Here is a 19320-nt window from a genome sequence, read left to right on the forward strand (position 1 = left end):
TGCAGACTGTACTGAGCTACATAGTCCAATAGTTTGACTAGGTGTAATGCCACATCCTCTCTTCCTGCTGTAGGACTGGGCACCCAATGAGAATGTTAACATGTCCAAGCACATGAAGAGTAGAAGTATATCCATCCAGCCATCCATCCATCCATCCATCCATCCATCCATCCATCCAATTTTCTTCCTTCAGCCATACTTCTATAGTTAAAACTATCCTTTACTCCTTCTTGTTTCTTACAAGCTTAATTACAAGTCCAGATCAGATGCTTCTTCCTGATCACCAACCAACCTTTCACTAATCAATTCAGAATTTATCTATCCTCGATTTACCTGGAAAATACGATTAATCGTAGCCAGTTGCTAGGATACAGTGAAGATAACTTTAAGCAGCATGTTTTTCTTTCAGAACAATGCCATAAGGGATTCACAGGTTGGTGACAAAGAAGTGACCTTACACAAACACTTAAAAAGCAACCATTAAACCCAAACATATTTGAAGGAGGTGAAGGAAGGAGAGGGGGATGGAATAAAAGTGAATATTTAATTTTCAGAGCACAACTTCAAAGGAAAACAGATGTTATGAAAAGTGTCAAATGTATAACATGAGGAGGAGGGATAAACAGCTTTATAAATTAAGTACTAAGGAGAGAGGGAAATGTCTGATAATGGTGCTGCAACATTATTATTGAAAACACTACACACAATGAGTTTGGCCCAAAACCAAAGAAATGCTGAGCTCTTTCCACATAAATTCCTTTATTGAGACCATAATACAATGAGCCACATGGCATCACTAAAATATATTACACTACTTTTCTTTAAACTGTATAGTATAAAACTCCTTCTTAATTTTTATCTTGCCTTTTCACTAAAAAATAAACCCAGGACACCTAACATGGATAAAAGAAAAACAACTGAAGAAACAACAACAAAACAATTAGATAGTTTGTGGTTTGAAATGCACCGCCACGCTACTAGCACTTTACGAGCCATATGAAGATGAACCCCTACATTTCAAAAAGTGAAGCTGCAATAAGAGAAATTGAGAAAAACAAATCAGCAGGAACAGATGACATTCCAATTGAACTGCTGCAATTCACACTGACAGAATCAACTCCATTCCTGACCAACATATTTCAACAGATATGGAAAACAAAATGGTGGCCAGCAGATTGGAAAGGATCAATTTACATCCCCATCTGCAAGAAAGGAGACACAAAAGAATGCAGCAACCATAGGACCATAGCAGTTATCTCTCATGCAAGTAAAATCACACTCAAAATTCTGCAACATAGACTCCAACCATACAGACAGTGAGAAATCTCAGAGGTCCAAGTGGGATTCAGGAGAGCAAGAGAAACTAGGGACCACAATGTAAACGTATGATTGCTAATGGAGCACACCAAAGAATTCCAAAGAAAATCAGCTGTGGTGGTGGAGTAGTTAAATGCCTGTACAGTAGCCATTCGCTCACAAACCACAAGGTTGTGAATTCAGTTCTACCCAGAGGTTCAGGGTCAACTCAGCTTTGCATCCTTCCAAGGTCGCTAAAATGAATACCCAGCTTTTGGGGGGCAATTAGCTTACAGTTCTAAACCGCTTAGAGACTGCTTAATGTGGTATGAAGTGGTATATAAATAAAGCTGCTATTGCTATTGCTTTATAGGCTATTCCAAAGCCCTAGACTGCATAGATCATGAAAGACTATGGAATGTCCTTAAGTACATGGGGCTGCCAACACATCTGATCTTCCTGATGAGGAATCTGTCCCTGGGCTACTGTTAGAACTGAACACAGATAAACCAAATGGTTCCCAATTGGCAAAAGAGTCAGAAAGGCTGCATTCTTTCACCTGATCTTTTCAACTTCTATGTAGAACATATGATAAGAAAAGTAGACTTGGATATAGAAGCAGGAGGCGTGAAAATAGGAGGAAGGAACATCAACAATCTAAGATATGCAGATGACACCATACTATTAACAGAAAACATTGAAGACCAAGAGCAACTACTGATGAAGGTCAAAGCAGAAAGTACAAAGGCAGACTTACTGATGAACATAAAGAAAATAAAAATAATGATCTTCACAAGTTCAATCTACACAACAAGGACATAGAAATAGTAAGAGTTCCTATACCTTGGATCAAACATTGATCAGAATGGGGACTTCAGTAAAAAAATCGGAAGAAGATTAAGAATGGGCAGGGCAGCTATAAAGAACTAGAAAATCTCCTAAAGAGCAAAGACATACAACTAAGCATGAAAGTTAGAATCGTATAAGCAATTGTATTCTCCATTACCAAGTATGTATGCAAGAGCTGGACAGTGGACAAAAGAGAATAGTCATTTGAGAAAGAGTGCTGAGGATACCATGGACAGCAAAAAGAACAAATAAATGGGTCCTAGAACATATCAAGCCTGAAATTTCCCTCGAGGCAAAGATAACTAAACTGAGGCTGTCGTACTTTGGCCACATCATGAAAAGCCATGACTTATTAGAAAAGGCAATAATGTGGAGGGAAGTAGAAAGAGAGGAAGACCACATGCTAGATGGATTGACTCAATTAAGGGGGTCACGGGACAAATCTGCAACAACTTAGAAAAATAGTGGAAGCTAGGGAGTCTTGGAGATATCTCATCCACAGTGTTGCTATGAGTTGAGATCGACTCGAGGGTGGTTAACAACAACAACAACAACAACAACAAGCACTTTATGTGGAGTTTAGGTGGTGTCAGGGATGCCCATGAATTAGTGATGGCGAACCTATGGCACGTGTGCCAGAGGTGGCACTCAGAGCCCTCTCTGTGGGCACACATGCTGTCGTCGCCCTAGCACAGGGTTTGCCAGAATTTCTTACTAGAAAGCAGAGGGACATGGCACTTTGCAATAAATAAGTGGGTTCTGGGTTGTAGTTTGGGCACTCGGCCTCTAAAAGGTTCACCATCACTGAATAGCCATCTCCAAGCCCCATTTGAAATGTATTACCAGAGGCAAGGTCGGAATAAGGTAGTTACCAAAACACTGCCCCTTTAAATATAAAAAGCAGATCAAGCAGTTATAGCATTTTTTGACCTTCTATGTGATATAAGAACTGATTAAACTTGTTGTAACACTGGCAAGGATTACTGGCTTCATATTAAGGAAGCAGGTGTGAAAGTTGCTGCTGCAAATTGACAGGATTCTGTTCTCTAGATAGGTTACACTGATAATATTTCTCATGTACATCATAAGCTTAAGACCCCTAGCTCTCAAGAAGACAGATTACCAAGAGAGGTGGACATTAAGTGAACAATCAGACATCTAACCACATTGTATTCAGGAAGTCCCCACATTTTAACACTTTGCTTTTTAATGTTTTGCTCTTTTGAGGCTTACAAACTACAGACAAGTTCCATTATTTTGTTGAGGAGGTCTTCTTTTTCTTCAGTTCTTCTTGTCTACAAGGCTTGTTTGGGACTGCTTGCTCACATGCACATGGTCACAAGACTTGCCTTCAGAAAGAGAAGACACCTCAAATTAATAGAATTTGTGTAACTTGCAAGTGTGGAAAGCATAAGCTTGTGTCAGTTCTTCTTCCTATGGAGGCTCATGTTGGACTGCTTGCACATATACAATGCTTGCAAAATGAGCTGGGGTGAGGAAGGCACCAAGACAACATTTTACTTTTCTTTAGTGTGTGTACATGTGTGTATATATATTATGTTATTTAACATTTGCACACATTCAAGGGTGATATGTAGTGTGTCATTTACATTTTTCAGCAGCCAAAATGCACTTGCAAGTTTTTTTAAAAAAAACTTGGATTCTGCTTTTCAACAGATTCCACTTTCTAACTGTGCTCTGATCCTTACCCCATCAGATAAGCAGGGGCTTCCTGTATTCATTCCTCCAGCAAAAGGTGAACTTTTTGATTAATATGTATAGAGATTTTGTAGCACCTTTGAGACTAACTGGGGGGGGGGGGTTTGTAGCATAAGCTTTCGTAGACTTTAGTCCACTTCTTCAAATGTTTATGGTGGAGTAGAAGCCTGGTACAGACAGGAGTACAGGCGTTTAACTGAAGAAAACTGAAAAGGAATATTGGCTACTGCAGACTCAGTCAGCATGAGTAGAACCCATGAGCTCTACATGACATTTAGTTTGCAAAGGGCTCTCCACACATAGGTCTTTAGGAACAACATCCTGTTAATAACTGAATAACTGAAGTCAGACAGAGGGAAAGGCTATCATCTATACAAAAACAGTTCACAACAGTAATAATAAAACCTTTAAACATCAGGTAAATATATAAGCATTCATAATTAGCTTATGTGGTTTAAATAACATTTACTTTTTGTAGAACCAGCTTTTATTTTATTTGTATTTTTTTCTTCCCAGGTGAGTTTAGAGAACATTTTAAAAGCTATTCCAGCATGTTAAAAAATGCTGGAGCACTTTACTTAATGTGTAGTGATTTTTAAAAAATGACATTAAGCCCAATTTAACACAGATCCAAATAATATGCTGTACCTAGCACAGTGCATTGGCACGTTCTCTTATTTAGGATGTTAGGCCCCTATGAGTCAATGTTTTTTGCTGTTCTTTGCTGAGCAACAAAGACACAGAGTTCCTTCCAGCTGGTTTAATCTTTTAATATATAAAGTGCCTATTTGTACTGCTACCCTCACCATGCAACACACAATTTAAAAGGACAAAGTCCTTCGAAAATAAAACATACCACAGCCCACCATACGATACTGTTTCTTCCACTTCAGGTAACTGTTTCTATGAAATGTGCAATTCTAAGGCAAGGCTTAGAACATGTGCAGTTCTAAGCATATATACACATGGAAATCATGCTTAGTTCAAAAGGCTGAATCTAGTATTGTGATTAATGGTCTTCTTAACATTTTGACAGAGCACTCCTATAGAGGTGGTATTCATGGGAAGCTCACACAAATGAAGGTGAAAAGAGGACAAGAGTGTTTGTGTTCCTTTCCACAACCTTTTGTTGCTTTGCTCAAAATTTCCTTTAGACTGCTTTCATGGTGAGGGAAAGACATAATGCCATCGTGAAGGAATGTCCAAGGAACAAAAGAGGGAAGATCAAGGGAAACTTTGGATCTACTGCATCCAAAGCCTACCCTTCTTTTGTTCTTCCTACCAGACAGTTGCCTCAATACCCCAAAGGAACCAGATTCCATCTGATCATGAAAGCGATGCAAGGTCAAGCCTGGTTAGTACTTGAATGAGGGACCATCAAGGACTCCCAGGTGCTCTAGAGTACATTTCAAAGGAAGGAAATGGCAAACTACTACTGGATATTGTTTACCTAAGAAAACCCTATGAAATTAATGGGGTCACCATAAATTGCAAGCAACAGTCACAGCTCAACACCCTTCCAAGAATGCTGTGTTTTTTCTGTGGAGAGACCATTTCCACATGCAGAAGAGATGGCCTATAGTTTTCTGTGGCCCCAGGGCATATTTATTAATGAATAAATAGCTCACCATTAATGAATGTTCATGTGAAGAAAAAAAAAGCAGCAATGACTATCTTCTGCCCCTCACCCAACTACCACTATGAACTAAGAGGGCAAACCTCAGATACTCCAAGTCTAAGCATTTCTCAAATAAATTTTCAGCCTATGGTGAAATATCACACAAAAGATTAATTCTCCTGTTGTTGTTTTTGTTGTGTGCCTTCTAGTAATTTCTTACTTATGGTGACACTAAGACGAACCTACTGTGGGGCCTTCTTAGCAAGATTTGTTTGTAGGGGTTTTGCCTTTCACCTTCCTCTGAAGCTTGGAGAATGTGACTTGCCCTAGGTCATCTGGTGGGTTTCCATGGCTCACACAGGTTTTGAAATATGGCCTCCAGAATTGTAGTGCAGTAAAAACAACAACAACAACAACAACACTGCACAGGCTCTCAATGCTTCTGTAAAATGAAGTTAATAGTAACCACTGGTTATTTAAAAAGTAGGAAAGATATCTAGAGCAACCTGGGCAGCAAGTGATTGTTGCTTTATGCTCTGTAAACTCAAATGGATGCAAGAGACCCAGTCTGGTTCTGCTTTGCAAGGTATACATGAAGAAGCAACTTAAACTTTCTCTACAGGACCTACCCGCCCTTCTAAGTGTATTGAAGGCATTTAAATCCAAACATTCCTTTTAACACAGACACAGAACAATCTAGACAGTTCATTCATCACGGAATTATTTGAAGGTCAGGGATTTAATATCAGAGAAAGTGGATGTAAACTCTTTAAGGTATTAATGCAAAATCCTTGAAACCACAGGCATTGTTGACTCACATTCTGTCACATATTATGGTAAATAATTGAAAATAAAATACAACTTACAAATAAATGAAATGTTGTGTCATTTTTTCTTTGATTAAGAAACCAAATAATCATTTAAGCCAGTAACTGCAATGGATTTTCATCCTATTAGCGTGGATTAAGGAGGCTTTTGTGCCCAATAAAAGGAATTTGTAACCCATTAAAATGACAATACATTTGCATGCGTTCTACAAATACTGGGGGGGGGGGAGATTTTGCCACATACATTCATATCTTCCATTTTGAAGTTTGCTTGATGAAACAGTACTAATGCAAAATATTTTTTTTTAAAAAATCATCTGAGCTCTGTTGTTGTTAAATGCCGTCAAATCAACTTCCATTTAAAGCAACTCTATGAATGAGAGACCTCTATTAGCCCTGGCTATCAATTGCCTTGCTCAAGTCTTGCAGACTCCAAAGGTTGCTAAAAATGAATCCCGTGGACTTTAAAAATGAAAAGGTGCATATTGAATAGGACATTATACGCCTAATATTTGTATCTTCCATTGAGTCCAGTGCATTACAGTATGCACTGGAGAGAGAGGGGGGAGAGGGGGAGAGAGAGAATAAGGGATTGGAAAAAATTTGGACTACAGCTCTCAGAATCCCCCACCCAGCTATGGAAGCAGTAGCCCCCCCTGCCCTCTAAACCCAATGTTTCCAAGCTCAGACAGATATGGATCAATACAACTGCATGAATATTTGTAGTCTCTTCAAGGAGCTGGCTCTGAGGAATAGTATCACACCACAATATGTATGTGCGTGTGTGTTTTCTGAGCTACACAGAGTGCTTCTTTAACAGACTATTTGGGTTGAATTGCAACACATAAGGAGTGGAACTGGAAAACTGATCCTAATTTGTCTTCACTGTATCCTCCTCATAAACTATACCAATAGTTTCCTCCTCTGCTGTGTGATATTTTCCGTTTTAGGGTTGACAAATTTGAATGCAGTCATTTGCAAAAAAACAATACACAATTGTCAATATGCAAAGAAAAGATTCTTCTGTTGCTAGATTTTCCTGACTTGAAGATTCACAGATTCAGTTGCACCCCTTTTATTTAACTGTTTGAGATAAGTAAAGAACTGAAGCAATAATGGAATAAAAACATCCAGAACACTGAACTTCAAATAGGTGCTGACCCAGTTATTTTATCTGAAACTGGAATGGCGATGAGACATTTTGATTATCTTGCACTTCATCCTGTCCTTCTTCAGAGATGAGAACTATACATGCAATTTACATCACTACCTCTGAGCACATCAACAGCTGAAAGTCCTTTCAGCTTGAGGCCAGTTGCATCATTTACCAAAGTGCTACTTGTACTTGTCATCTGCAATTCCCCAACAGCTTACTGAGTGTCTTCTGACCTGGGAATCTCATCTTTTGGAACTTTCATTACGGATTGTTTCATCATAGTGTTTTTGTAGTAAAAGAACGGCAAAAGGAGGTTTATTGGTGCCTCCCTCTGAGCAGTACTAAGAACCATTAGATATGGTGCCCCTGCTGTTGACTGAGATCCTCTGCCAGTGTCACCCTCCACAAATGCTGTTGCCCAGTATCTGTTTGGCACAGTTAGTCTGACTCCTCAGCAAAACATGGGAGACCTTACCAGCAGCACTGCTGCCATCAGCATAGCCTCTTGACTCATATGTATACACATATATTCCTTTTTAGTTCTTTGAAAACCAACCAAACATGACTACTAGAACTGGCAATGATTTAAAATTATTTTAATTAGAGGAAAAAGCGATAAATCATTTTCAGTATCACAATCATTTTTTTATTAAAAAAACTGAAGCGGTGAATATGTCATTCTGCATGAAGTAGACATCATTTAGCTTGGTCTATCTTTTGATTTTTCAGATAGCATGATTATAGAAAATTCTGCCAGTCCATCTCATTTCTAACCTCATTAGGTGAGGCAGAACACATTCCGTGTGATCCATGCTATGCTTCTTAATCTTCCTCTTGCAGGAATGTGCTGCTCAATCGACCCCAAGAACCCTAGAGCCAAAAAGATCCAATACTTTAAACATTTAGAAAAAATAAAGGAAGTGCATGACAGAAATATTTATATCAGGAATAAAGAAAGGCTAGAGTGAAAATGGAAATACATCTCACAGCTAATTATGAAATAATGATGCCTAGATGACCACTGTACTTTTGACACTTTAAACATGAATCATTATTCCTACTTTAGCAACCAAGAAGAAGAAACATATAACTTTTAAAAAGATGAAATACACAGATCCCTCAAGTATACAGAAAAATCACACCAAACTATGAAGCATATATATTTACTTGGCCCCTAGGTTTAAGCAAATATGTTTGGGATTGCCTGGCATGCCCAAATTATACTTTAATATGAATCATTTTTAAAATGTAAATATTAATATTTAATAAATAAAAATGAAGGCATTTCCAAGTTCCACACAGATCTTGGCTGTGCCTTTGAAGAAATTTATAAACTCTTCCTCCTGGACTGCAGGTTCTTAATACTTTGCTGTTTTCTTTCAGTAGAGCTTATGTAGAATAATTCCTGATTTGCCTCTACAACTATCATGAAAAGGATATAATACATCTAATTTTTTTAACTACAGAAAATAGATGTGGGAAGAAAAATATGCAATATAAATCTGATATATTTATATTTTCCATCTGTCTCCCACAATGACAACTGTATTTCAGGTGGGAAACGTTTTGCCTATTTCAAATTCTAGCATTAGGGGAAAATGTACACATTTCCTTCCTAATGACTGAGTTTAGACATTAATAAATGTAATACCAGTAATTTAAAGCACATCTTTTACAGTGACAGAGCACTTCAGTCTATTTATTCCTGTTTCAGTTTTTTATACAGATGTAAAAGTGTCATCAAATGGGGAAAAAACATGCAAAACCCTCAAGGCATTATTACAAACAACCCCTACAAGGTACAGTATTCTTATTACATACAAATGTTTATGGAAGCTCTAGATCTTTTATGTGAGCCAGTGTGACATAGTGGTTCTGGAGTCCAGGGTTCAATTCCTAGCTTAGTCATGAAACCCACTGGGTGACCTTGGGCAAGTGACATGCTCTCAGCGTCAGGAGAAGGGAATGACAAACTTCCTCTGAACAAATCTTGCCTCAAAAGCCTGAGGCTTTAGGGTCGCATAAATCGGAAACAACAAGATCTTTTATAAAGCAAACTACCCATATTTTTCAGAGAAATAGCCTAAGACAGTTATTGTTTTTTTAAAAATCAAGATAAAACATACATCAGAAAACGAATGTAGGGTCAAAAGTACTGAATAGAATATTTATTTACCGTATATACTCATGTCCAAGTCAACCTCATGTATAAGTCGAGGTCGACTTTTGGGGCCAAAAATATGGATTTTCATATGACCCGTGGATAGGTCGAGGGTGTGCTCTCCTCAGCGTCTCCCTCACTGGACTTTCCTCGCAAAAGAAGCCCAGCAAGAGAGAGGCTTTTGGGCGATCACGTGCCCATTTGGCGTCTCCTCAGCCAGGCCCCTTCGCTGAGGAAAGAGCCTCACCGAAGAGAGGCTTCTGGGGAAGGTGATCGCCCTCCCCAGTGTCCCTTTGGCGGGGCTCCTTCCCAAAGGAAGGGGCCTCGCTGAAGAGAGGCTTCTGGGGAAGGCGATCGCCCTCCCCAGCGTCCCTTCGGCGGGGCTCCTTCCCAAGGGAAGGGGCCTCACTGAAGAGAGGCTTCAGGGGAAGGCGATCGCCCTCCCCAGTGTCTCCTGAGCCAGGTCCCTTCTCGGGGGAAAGAGCCTGGCCGAAGAGAGTCTGCAAGGCACACAAGCATCTCCCTCGGTGGGCTTTTCCCATCGGAGGGAGCTGAGCCAAGGGGGGGGCTGTGGGGCAATTGATCACCCTTGCCAGTGTCTCCCCAGCTGGGCTATCTCTTGCAGAGGTAACCCGGCTGGGGAGAGGCTTGGTCAAAGTACCGCATTGCCCCGTAGATAAGTCGACCCACGATTTTGGACGCCATTTTGAGGCAAAAATTTCTCAACTTATAGTCGAGTATATACGGTATTACTGTATATAAAATATTTATTAGTCTCCACTAGAGTAGATCCATTGAGTCAACAGGATTTACATAAGTGTGGAGAATTCACCAGTGGATTCAATAAACCTACTGTAGTTGGGACTAGCAACTGCATTTAGGACAAAGAATTTCAAAGTCATTTAACTAGATTACTAAAAATTAAACATAAATAAGAACACTATAAGCATGTCTAGACCAGTCAGAGCATCGATTCAATGAACACTTACAACTAAAGCAATTTTTATAAATTCAACAACAAGATAAAATATTGTTTAAAAGGCCACAACAGAAAACTCACAAGTGCTTAGGGACTATCAGAAGATTATCACACGGGGGAAGAAGCGTCAGAGAAGAGCATTGTTACCACCATTATTGCACAATTGGGGTAAAGTTTTTCACATGACGTTGTCCTCCTATTCTTGTATCATCATGGAAGTGTTGTGCTAGTGGAATAACTCATTGACAATTGAAGATTATCACACGAGGGCTATTTTACAATTTTAAAATGCTATTCTAACATTATTAAGAAAGAATGATTCAATGACGATATTAAAACACTTACTTTCACACTGGTCGCAATAATGGGGCTTTAACAATTCACAAACAGTAAAAAGTACAAAAGTGCTTATACATTCCACACGTTGGCAGAAGTTAGCAGAGAGAAAAATGGGTCCTCTCTCACTGCTGAGGGACTCTCCTCACAAGTGCAGAAAAGGGAGCAATTTCCCAGACAAACTGGGGGATTCAATTTAGGAGATTATCCTCTTGTTGTATTCTGGTACTTGTAATTTAGGAAGGCCCATTTAGAATATCCAGCCAGAAAGCTCATAAGCTCACTGAACTACAAACTTCAAAATACAGCAGGAGGCAACAGCAGCAGTAAAAGTAGATTAGCCCTCTTTTAAGAGTGTGGTGCGATAATCTACTCTCCAGAAGTTTTAATAAAGAAATATCAATAGCGCTACTGAAACATGACAGCCTTTAACTCATTTGCAATAGCGCTAATTAATCATGATCAGCAAGTCATTTATGTTTTTTTATTATCAGTGAGTTATTCCACTAGCATGACGCTTCCATGACGATACAAGAATAACAGGAGAGGAGATCGTGTGAAAATCTTTGCCCCAATTGTGCAATAATGATGGTAACAATGCTCTTCTCTAACACTTCTTACTAAACAGCAGTTAATCTTAACTATGATCAGTTCATAATAGATTGCCTGTTTCTATTAACCATAATTAAACAGACTAGACACAGTTTGTTCACATTAGATACCAAAGTGACCAGTGAAGCTTCACTGGGTAGTTTCGCTGACTTGTAATGAGAATTCTCCTCTTTGGAGAAGGCTCTCTTCCAATCTTGGCAAGGCTCTCACAGCAAATAATAGCTTTCTTCTTTCCTTTCACAAGACACTTGATAATTTATGCAGAGTTTCACTTGTACAGTACTAGGATTTATAACACACTTTATTAAGCAAAATAAGATTGGTGTTATGCAGAATCCAGTTCAATATGACAGATTATCATGCTACCGTGACTTATTGGAATAGGATATTCCTTCACTGGAGTTAAAAGGATAATCAATCAGTATAGATTAAATAGGGAGTTACAGTAAATGTATAGTTTGATTAATGATATGCAGCAGTGACCTCTAAAAGTTTTTTAGGCAGTTTAAAATGTGTATGTCAGACAGAGATGAAGACAATCAATAATCAATACTTGAATATTTGCTATATATGTAAACCTTACTGAAAAAGTTTCAGTTTCAGAAAAAAAAAACCTTTTCAGGAATATTTTGTTAAAAATTATACTCATCTGATCCTTAGAAAGAGCTGTACATCCACACTGCAAGTGCACAATTTTATCCTTGAGTGTCTTCAGGTCATTTCCAACTCACTGTGATATTAAGGGGAACCTATCACTTACAGTTTTCTTGGAAGATTTGTTCAGTGAGAGTCTGACATTGTCTTCCTCCATGGCTGAGAGTGTGCTACTTGCTCAAGGTCACCCACTGGGTTTCCACAGATGTGGGGATTTGAACCCTGGTCTTACGCATCTTAAATGTAAATATTTCAAAGCAAAGTAATACATCAAAACTTGAGAAATCACCTGTTTAAAGCATTCCTCCTACTTTTTATTCCCTTCTCAAAGCCAAAAGAGAATGAAGAGAACTGACTCCAAATAAGGCAAAAAGTGCATACAGTTCACAAATCATAGGTCCTCTCTAGACGGGCCTTTTAGCACGTACCGAGAACGTGCTAGGGTTGCCTCAGAGCATCCTTTACAGATGCTCCCTAGCCCTAGTACGTACTCTGTATGTAAAAATGGTGGTGCCCTGTACACATGGGCTCCGCCATTTTGACAGGATGGCCACGGCACATCCAAACACCAAGGTGTGGGTGTGACATCTTCGCACTACGTCAGGCTGCTTGTGGCGGCCTAACCGTGGTGCAGAAAGGAACTCCAAAAGGCTGCCCTGGCCCCAATACGTGGCGCAAAGAGGCAGCTGCAGGCTGCCCCAAATTGGCGGTCTGTATCCTGCCTATATTCCCTGCTGTTGGATTCAAATACCACAACATTGGATCACACAGTGAGACACAATTATAAGTTAAAATGACATCCCCAAATGTTAACAAGTGTAAGAATGCAGAAAACAATATATAATAAACTTTGAAGGGAAAGTGACATGGTACTTTCTGCAGATGAAATGACTTTTTTTTAAAAAAAAATCACTATCAATCTGAGGTCCTTAATAGGTTGCTTTCGTTGTGTAGGTACCTTGTCTCCTAAATAATCATACAGTGAAACTCAGACCATGATTCTACACTATCCCACCAAATACAGACTTGAATTTTTTTTTAATGCTCTAAAGCAGGGGTTCTTAAGTCTGCAGACTCTGAGGGAGCCACAATGTCCTCACAGGGGTCTGCAAAGCTTTGAAGATACGTTGTTAGCTTTTATAATTAAAATAGCCCCATTTGAAATGTTAAGTTCTTGCCCAGCTGTGGGCACTGAATGGTAGACACAAGAACCCTAACCTAGGTGACTGAAGGACATCACTCCCTGGGATTAGTGACTCTGCAAACGTAACTTGAAACAACACTGCAGCTGGTGATTCTTCTGTTTTTGCTGATGGTTAATTTAAAAAATAAAGAAGAGAAAGAGGAGCTCAAATATGCCTGGAAACCCTGACCTGGAAATCTTTCTCCCTACTTTTTCCCTACTGACAGGGCAAATGGACACTTGAAAAGATACTCTGCCTTCCCCCCCCCCCCCTACACTTTCATTTATTCCTCAGAGTAGAAAAATAAAGAGTTCTCAGCATTGTTTTAAAAAAAAGAAATCATGAAGGCTTAATTTTTGGCTAACAAGGCTGAGAAATGGTCAAATAGGCAAAACCCTCTAGGTCTTAGAGATGTCTGGATTGTTTTGGGAGTAAGAAGTCAGAGACTTCTTATATTCTGTAAGACATCTAGGGTACCGAGAACATTTCAAGGATGGGTTGAAAGCAAAAAAAAAAAAAAAAAGAGGATGTATGTATCTGCTACACTCAGAGACCGAGGCTGAGTTCAGGTTACAATTGTGGCTTACCATAGTTATCGCAGTAACACTTACCTACATAATGCCTGTTGACTGAGGAGGATGTTCCACAGAATTCACTGGGGCTTACTCCTGAGTAACCGTACATAGATCTCAGCCTTGGTGCGATGGCTTCAGGAATCTTTCTTGTGTGTTTCGAGTTGGTGCTTGAAGTAAACTCTGTGCTTTCATGTACTAGAAGTTTCCCACAGTATGAATCATGTTCTGGGGGTTTGCAGATTCCACTCTGGAGAGAGTCTATTTCTCACTTTACTTTCTGGAAGTGCTTCATTATTTTTTGTTTGTTTGTTAAGTAAATGTGTCAGCTTTCCAAGTAGGTTCTGTAGCTGGGCCTTGAATGACAGTTTAATATGCAATTAGCAAATGAGCAATGCTGAATCTCCATGTGATTCCCCAAACTGATTCTCCAGATATTGTTGGAATGCAAGGCCCACAATCCATAAATCATTGGCCATGCTGAGTTGGGCTTCTGCAGACTGAAATCCAGTAGGAGCTGGGGACTCACATTTGGGAATCAGTGGCATAGCTTCACCTGTTTGCTTGATGCAGATCAAGCTTCTGTTTTAAACTGTGTCCTTGATGAGCAACATTAAATAAATATTTGATGCACCTTAGGATTTTACATCTTGTGTTAAGTCTTGGTGGTCTGTGGCAATAAAAGCTATTTAAGGGGGTCTGTAGTGAAGAAAAGGATAAGAACCACTGTTCTAAACTTACCACTCTAAACTAGGTAACAATGTTTTGATCTCCTTTCTTAGTACACTACCATCTGAAAATACAAGTTAAAGACTTGCAAAAGCAAATGTGATGTTATAGAAGGCTTCATGGCTCACCAGAGGTAGCTGTCCTGTAACAGAAGCCCTCCAGAGCCCTTTAAGAGAGTGATGAGTTGACAAGTTTGTCTCCCTTTTAAAAAAAACAACTGTGTGACAACAGATGTTTAGCATTTTGCTGAGCATGTGTGTCCTTTGAGAGGACTAATTTGAAGCTGTGTCATGCCTAGCTAAAGTTCATCCTCCTAGCATAGCACACACATCATTTTAATCAGCAATGAAACATAATTTACAGCACACACACACACACACACACACACAAGTCCAGAACAGCTTATTGCAATACAGTACACTTTGCTGTTTATCTATACTCTCCAGGGTATCCAACTAGCTTCATTTTATATATGCTACCCAGAGAATTTCTTTTACCATACATCAATAAATATGTCTTGTTGAAGAGTCCAAAATGTCACAAAATACTGAGAAACTACATGAAGGTGTTCCTTGTTGCAGATCTTCATACTGTAATGCTGTAAATATTGTCATTAAAGTGGAAAAATAGCAATGTTTTTCTGACAAAGGTGCAGAAGAGAGTTTTAAAAATTGAAGGAGTTGAAACAACTCCTCTATGAGGAAATTTTACAACAGTCAGGACATTTTTAAAGCTTAGACGAAGGCTGAGTGGAAAGGGATAGAAATATATACAATTATTCATGGTGTGGAAAAAATGGAGAAGGAGATATTTTTCTACTTCATTATATTAGAACCTGGAATTACCCAATGCAGCAGAATGGAAGCTCAAGGTCAAATAAAAGGGAGGTATTTTCAAAAAGTACAAAGCTCAACAGTTACCAACTTGGTTGACTTTAGAAAGTGATTATACAAGGTTACATAGCACATTTTGTTATGCTACAATGCCAAGAGATTGAAAATTAGGTTATGTAGCAAAAACTAGGGAATGGCGTGGCCGTGACATCACCACACCATCTCTGGCGCTTTGTGGCATCGCAGCGGCACCACAAAAAGGAAACGCTTCCGGGTGTTTCTTTTTTGCTGCGCAGCAGCACCGCGCAATTTAGTTGCTGTGGTGCTCCTGTGGAGCAAAGAGAGACACCGGGGAGGCGCCTCTTTTTGGTGCTCTGTACTGTGCCAAAGTTTACAACCAAGCATCTGCATCTCTATTTTTTTTTTTTGCCATCCTCTGAGTACTCAGTTACTAGACTTAATATTCCTATAACACTGAATGTGCAAACGAATAAAAGTAATTCTTCTGCTTCTGTCTCATTTTTGCTGGAATACCCCCACCTTGCATTGTAATTTACAGTGTCCACCCAGCTAGATTCTCCTATTGCCTCTTTAAATACTTTTCTTTTCTACTTAAAACCAATTATAGAAAGATAAACATTATGCACACTGGGTGGTCTATTCTGACCACAAGGTTAAATACCATGTAATTCTGTAAATTCCATTTAATCAGAAGCCATTCATTTCAGATAAGTGACTAACAATAGCTGCTTTGAGATTTTTCAGTGTATTAGTTATTAACTTTTAAATTCATAGAAATCTAGACATATTTTCTTGCTCAACTAGCAATTGCAGATTATATAATTGCCATATTAAACCTCATAGCCATTGTTTATGTCTTAGATTTGTGTCATTTCTGTGTCATATAACACAATTTAGCCCAATTCTTAAATGGTTATTGTGTTCTTTTTCTGTTGTTTTCTTTTTCTCTCTTTTGGAGGCAGTTATACAACAGGCCTTGGTGATGCTTGCTTATCTAGTGAACGCCTTAGACACATGTATGCACACATATAATGATCTCCCTTGGGACAGATTTGCAAAATCGGGAGATTAAGGGTGTATCCGCACTTCAGAATTAAAGCAGTTGACACCACTTTAACTGTCACCACTTTATCCTACAGAATTCAGGGACTTGTAATTTGGTGAGAGATTCAGCCTAGTCTGCTGAAGAGCTGTGATACCTCAGCAAACTACAAATCTCAGGATTCTGTAGGATGTCATAGCACTTAAAGAAGTGTCAAACTACAGTACCCTAAGAGAAGCATGCAGTTAAAATCAAGAGGTGGGAAGGTAAGAAAAGTAGCAGTTAGCAATATTGTGAGGTTTTTGAGATCCCTTATACCTGTATTGACAATGGACAACAACTATAGGTCCTTAATTCCTGAACAGAACAGCTGTTCTTAACCATGCAGCTCCCTTGTCTCCTATGCTAAACGAATGCCCTGAGAAGCAACAGAAAGTGATATCTGTACCACTTCACTCCTTTTGCTTTACTTCTCTGCCCAATACCCATACAGTAAACATTTGTAAGGAGCCTCTGTTCAACCACCCCATACCCCACTAAGTGCAGGGATTCCAGATCAAAAGCATCCCCAACAAATGACTGCCTGTCTCCATTTCAAGAACTTCCCAGTGGGAGAACCTATCCACAATTCCATTAATACCTATATGCTATATCTGGTACAGCCAGCTCATTAATAACAATATGCTGTATTTTTATATTATATGTTTGCTGAGACAGGAAGCATTCATTTTAATATTTTCAATAAGATAGCACATACAAGCATGTCCTGTTTATGGGCTTCTTACAGGCAACTGATCAGCCACTGTTGTTGGCAAATACTAGACTATATAGAATGCTAGACAGAATGGTGGTGGTGATCAGCATAATTATTCTAATACTCTTAAACTGCCTAGCTTTTATTATGTTTTAATTTCCAATAACTCTATAATTATCCATCAGGAATGGGGCAGAAATTCATCAATTTCCTGAATAAGGTTGAATTTGGAGTTCTTGACCCTTCGAACCACTAAGCAGGAAGAAAAGCAGCACATAAAAATTTTCTGAAACTTGTCAACTTTTGTTTTCAGCAGAACATAAAAAGCACACTTTTCCAGAACTCTGCAGTTTTGCAGAAAAACATACACATGCAATCTTTTCACTATGCACAGAAAACTGTACAGCTTTCTGAGGGGGGAGGAACCCTGCTTATGTCATTTTTTGCTATATAAGTGAAAGTGTGCAAAATCTGGAACTAAATTGCATCGTACATTCCTATGCAAAAAATGTGATGAAGACTGAACATTGTGGCAATTCAGGGTGGTGGGAAAAGTGATGAAAAATCAGAGAGATATAGATGGAGGGAGAGTCTGAGCGATTTTAAATCATTTATACTTAGACACACTTTACACAGGAATTTGGAATTGTCAAGGGGAAGGGAAGATAAGAGAGCTAGGTTTGAGCACTGGACTACAACTCTGGAGATCAGGATTTGAATCTTGCTCTACTATGGAAACCCACTTTGTGATCCTGGACAAGGCACATTCTCTCAGCCGCAAAGGACAGCAAAGGAAAACCTTCTCTGAAGAAATCTTGCCAAGAAAACCCTGTGATAGCTTTACCTTAGGGTAGCCGACTTGGAGGCACACAACAACAGCAGCAGCAGCAGCAGCAGCAATGGGAAAATAAATAATGTTCCTTGGCAACTGGAAAAGAAACCTGGGCTGACTGAAATGTTGTGCAATGTAATGGGGAAAGATGGATCCTCAAACCAGGAGGGAAAGGCTGAGTATTTGAAGGTGGGAAACCGGCAAGGTAAAGGCATCATATTGTAACAGAATCCCATGGGGGACTGATGCTATAGCTTTGGTGATTTGATATTGTGCAATCTAAATGCTACAAAAAGAATGGAGAAAGGTAAACCACCCTTGGTCACAGCCACTCTTGTTTGGTGACCTATCCTCCTGTCCATTTCATATACAAGTTCTCTTGGTTTTCAGCTTCTCTCTTTTTGTACCACCACATTATTTTTGGATTTTTCTCTCTCACCAATAATGAGAATGTGTAACTGCATATTTAGTTATTCTTCTTTCAGTAGTCCATCTTGGCCCCCTTTCCTTGTTCATTTATTTATCAATGTAATCCCACCTAGCATTTCTTTACATTTATTGAAATCAGCCTACCTAACCATTCAATATATGTACACAAATCCAACCATGACTCCTACACATTTTAATTTTAATTAAAAATTATCCAGCTTTCCTCATGCAGAAAGCCCTTCTTCAGCAACATTAGTCCTATCTCTGCCATTAATTGGGAATGACACCATGGCCTAAATCCACGTGCCATCCCCAAATAGAGCAGACCAGGTAAATCAGTTACTGAGTAGATCAACACTTATGTACATGCCAATGATTCAATGGATCCATTCTGGCTGGGACTGATTTAGGACAATACTAGATGCACAGTAGAGTAATTAAGAGGCTGTACAGACCAGTGTTATACACAGCCATGGGGCAAAGTGGGGGCATGGTGTCTGCATGACACATGCCCCGACACTGCCCTGATGCTGCTGTCATGCTGTGTGCCTGACTGCACGGCAGGCAGCATCACGGGCTCATTTGGCACTGTGTCTACATGATGCAGCACCAAAAAGAGTGCCGAAAAGTTCTGCCACTGCAGCAAATGCACCTTTTCCCCAGCACGAAATCGAGTGGCATTTTGACATTCCTTCTAGCATCGGGAAAGGCCAGATC

General features: G+C 39.3%; 1 protein-coding gene and 1 long non-coding RNA gene across 3 annotated transcripts in view; both read right to left on the reverse strand.

Annotated features, from left to right (window-relative positions):
* LOC121917447 (carbohydrate sulfotransferase 9-like) overlaps nt 1–19320 on the reverse strand; it is a 97541-nt gene that overhangs the window by 53091 nt on the left and 25130 nt on the right. The window lies entirely within an intron of this gene.
* On the reverse strand, nt 8070–18332 carry LOC121917448. Its single transcript, XR_006101029.1, has 3 exons — nt 18187–18332; nt 14003–14319; nt 8070–8335 (listed from the first exon to the last, which is right to left on the reverse strand). It is a non-coding gene; the product is annotated as an uncharacterized LOC121917448 (long non-coding RNA).

This window comes from Sceloporus undulatus, unplaced genomic scaffold, assembly GCF_019175285.1.
Source record: "Sceloporus undulatus isolate JIND9_A2432 ecotype Alabama unplaced genomic scaffold, SceUnd_v1.1 scaffold_18, whole genome shotgun sequence".
Taxonomy (NCBI): domain Eukaryota; kingdom Metazoa; phylum Chordata; class Lepidosauria; order Squamata; family Phrynosomatidae; genus Sceloporus; species Sceloporus undulatus.